The sequence below is a fragment of the Pelophylax lessonae genome, assembly GCF_965119305.1.
Source record: "Pelophylax lessonae genome assembly, contig: HAP1_SCAFFOLD_343, whole genome shotgun sequence".
NCBI lineage: Eukaryota > Metazoa > Chordata > Amphibia > Anura > Ranidae > Pelophylax > Pelophylax lessonae.
Window position 1 is genome coordinate 4,134 of NW_028120001.1, and position 4,133 is coordinate 8,266.

Genomic DNA, 4,133 nt, shown 5'->3' on the forward strand with positions numbered 1-4,133 from the left:
GTGATAACCGGAAGATCTCACCAGTACCCAACCAATGGAAGCCATGGGATAACCGGAAGATCTCACCAGTACCCAACCAATGGAAGCCATGGGATAGCCAGAAGACCTCACCATTACCCAACCAATGGAAGTCATGTGATAGCCGGAAGACCTCACCAATACCCAACCAATGGAAGCCATGTTATAACCGGAAGACCTCACCAGTACCCAACCAATGGAAGTCATGTGATAACTGGAAGATCTCACCAGTACCCAACCAATGCAAGCCATGTGATAGCCGGAAGATCCTACCAGTACCCAACCAATAGGGGTCATGTGATAGCTAGGGGATCTCACCAGTACCCAACCAATGGAAGCCATGTGATAGGCAGAAGACCTCTGCAGTAGTGACCAGCGTAGTGCAGGAAGTACTCCGACTTCGCTGTACCCGGGACCGCAAAAGACAAACCACAGGCACCAGATCGCATTGGTTGAATTAGCTGTTATATGAGGGGGAGTGGGAGAGGGTAATATACAGGGGGGAGGGGTAATATATAGGGAGGTGGGGAGGGACAATTTACAGGGGGAGGGGTAATATATTGGGATGGATAATATACATGGGGGGAGAGGAATAGACAGAAGATCTCACCAGTACCCAACCAATGGAAGTCATGTGATAACCGGAAGATCTCACCAGTACCCAACCAATGGAAGTCATGTGATAACCGGAAGATCTCACCATTACCCAAGCAATGGAAGTCATGTGATAGCCGGAAGACCTCACCATTACCCAACCAATGGAAGCCATGTGATAGCCGGAAGACCTCACCAGTACCCAACCAATGGAAGCCATGTTATAACCGGAAGACCTCACCAGTACCCAACCAATGGAAGTCATGTGATAGCCGGAAGACCTCACCAGTACCCAACCAATGGAAGCCATGGGATAGCCGGAAGATCTCACCAGTACCCAACCAATGGAAACCATGTGATAACTGGAAGATCTCACCAGTACCCAACCAATGGAAGCCATGGGATAGCCAGAAGACCTCACCAATACCCAACCAATGGAAGCCATGTTATAACCGGAAGACCTCACCAGTACCCAACCAATGGAAGTCATGTGATATCTGGAAGACCTCACCAGTACCCAACCAATGCAAGCCATGTGATAGCCGGAAGATCCTACCAGTACCCAACCAATAGGGGTCATGTGATAGCTAGGGGATCTCACCAGTACCCAACCAATGGAAGCCATGTGATAGGCAGAAGACCTCTGCAGTAGTGACCAGCGTAGTGCAGGAAGTACTCCGACTTCGCTGTACCCGGGACCGCAAAAGACAAACCACAGGCACCAGATCGCATTGGTTGGATTAGCTGTTATATGAGGGGGAGTGGGAGAGGGTAATATACAGGGGGGAGGGGTAATATATAGGGAGGTGGGGAGGGACAATTTACAGGGGGAGGGGTAATATATTGGGATGGATAATATACATGGGGGGAGAGGAATAGACAGAAGATCTCACCAGTACCCAACCAATGGAAGTCATGTGATAACCGGAAGATCTCACCAGTACCCAACCAATGGAAGTCATGTGATAACCGGAAGATCTCACCATTACCCAAGCAATGGAAGTCATGTGATAGCCGGAAGACCTCACCATTACCCAACCAATGGAAGCCATGTGATAGCCGGAAGACCTCACCAGTACCCAACCAATGGAAGCCATGTTATAACCGGAAGACCTCACCAGTACCCAACCAATGGAAGTCATGTGATAGCCGGAAGACCTCACCAGTACCCAACCAATGGAAGCCATGGGATAGCCGGAAGATCTCACCAGTACCCAACCAATGGAAACCATGTGATAACTGGAAGATCTCACCAGTACCCAACCAATGGAAGCCATGGGATAGCCAGAAGACCTCACCAATACCCAACCAATGGAAGCCATGTTATAACCGGAAGACCTCACCAGTACCCAACCAATGGAAGTCATGTGATATCTGGAAGACCTCACCAGTACCCAACCAATGCAAGCCATGTGATAGCCGGAAGATCCTACCAGTACCCAACCAATAGGGGTCATGTGATAGCTAGGGGATCTCACCAGTACCCAACCAATGGAAGCCATGTGATAGGCAGAAGACCTCTGCAGTAGTGACCAGCGTAGTGCAGGAAGTACTCCGACTTCGCTGTACCCGGGACCGCAAAAGACAAACCACAGGCACCAGATCGCATTGGTTGGATTAGCTGTTATATGAGGGGGAGTGGGAGAGGGTAATATACAGGGGGGAGGGGTAATATATAGGGAGGTGGGGAGGGACAATTTACAGGGGGAGGGGTAATATATTGGGATGGATAATATACATGGGGGGAGAGGAATAGACAGAAGATCTCACCAGTACCCAACCAATGGAAGTCATGTGATAACCGGAAGATCTCACCAGTACCCAACCAATGGAAGTCATGTGATAACCGGAAGATCTCACCATTACCCAAGCAATGGAAGTCATGTGATAGCCGGAAGACCTCACCATTACCCAACCAATGGAAGCCATGTGATAGCCGGAAGACCTCACCAGTACCCAACCAATGGAAGCCATGTTATAACCGGAAGACCTCACCAGTACCCAACCAATGGAAGTCATGTGATAGCCGGAAGACCTCACCAGTACCCAACCAATGGAAGCCATGGGATAGCCGGAAGATCTCACCAGTACCCAACCAATGGAAACCATGTGATAACTGGAAGATCTCACCAGTACCCAACCAATGGAAGCCATGGGATAGCCAGAAGACCTCACCAGTACCCAACCAATGGAAGCCATGTGATAACCGGAAGATCTCACCAGTACCCAACCAATGGAAGCCATGTGATAACTGGAAGATCTCACCAGTACCCAACCAATGGAAGCCATGGGATAGCCAGAAGACCTCACCAGTACCCAACCAATAGGGGTCATGTGATAGCTAGGGGATCTCACCAGTACCCAACCAATGGAAGCCATGTGATAGGCAGAAGACCTCTGCAGTAGTGACCAGCGTAGTGCAGGAAGTACTCCGACTTCGCTGTACCCGGGACCGCAAAAGACAAACCACAGGCACCAGATCGCATTGGTTGGATTAGCTGTTATATGAGGGGGAGTGGGAGAGGGTAATATACAGGGGGGAGGGGTAATATATAGGGAGGTGGGGAGGGACAATTTACAGGGGGAGGGGTAATATATTGGGATGGATAATATACATGGGGGGAGAGGAATAGACAGAAGATCTCACCAGTACCCAACCAATGGAAGTCATGTGATAACCGGAAGATCTCACCAGTACCCAACCAATGGAAGTCATGTGATAACCGGAAGATCTCACCATTACCCAAGCAATGGAAGTCATGTGATAGCCGGAAGACCTCACCATTACCCAACCAATGGAAGCCATGTGATAGCCGGAAGACCTCACCAGTACCCAACCAATGGAAGCCATGTTATAACCGGAAGACCTCACCAGTACCCAACCAATGGAAGTCATGTGATAGCCGGAAGACCTCACCAGTACCCAACCAATGGAAGCCATGGGATAGCCGGAAGATCTCACCAGTACCCAACCAATGGAAACCATGTGATAACTGGAAGATCTCACCAGTACCCAACCAATGGAAGCCATGGGATAGCCAGAAGACCTCACCAATACCCAACCAATGGAAGCCATGTTATAACCGGAAGACCTCACCAGTACCCAACCAATGGAAGTCATGTGATATCTGGAAGACCTCACCAGTACCCAACCAATGCAAGCCATGTGATAGCCGGAAGATCCTACCAGTACCCAACCAATAGGGGTCATGTGATAGCTAGGGGATCTCACCAGTACCCAACCAATGGAAGCCATGTGATAGGCAGAAGACCTCTGCAGTAGTGACCAGCGTAGTGCAGGAAGTACTCCGACTTCGCTGTACCCGGGACCGCAAAAGACAAACCACAGGCACCAGATCGCATTGGTTGGATTAGCTGTTATATGAGGGGGAGTGGGAGAGGGTAATATACAGGGGGGAGGGGTAATATATAGGGAGGTGGGGAGGGACAATTTACAGGGGGAGGGGTAATATATTGGGATGGATAATATACATGGGGGGAGAGGAATAGACAGAAGATCT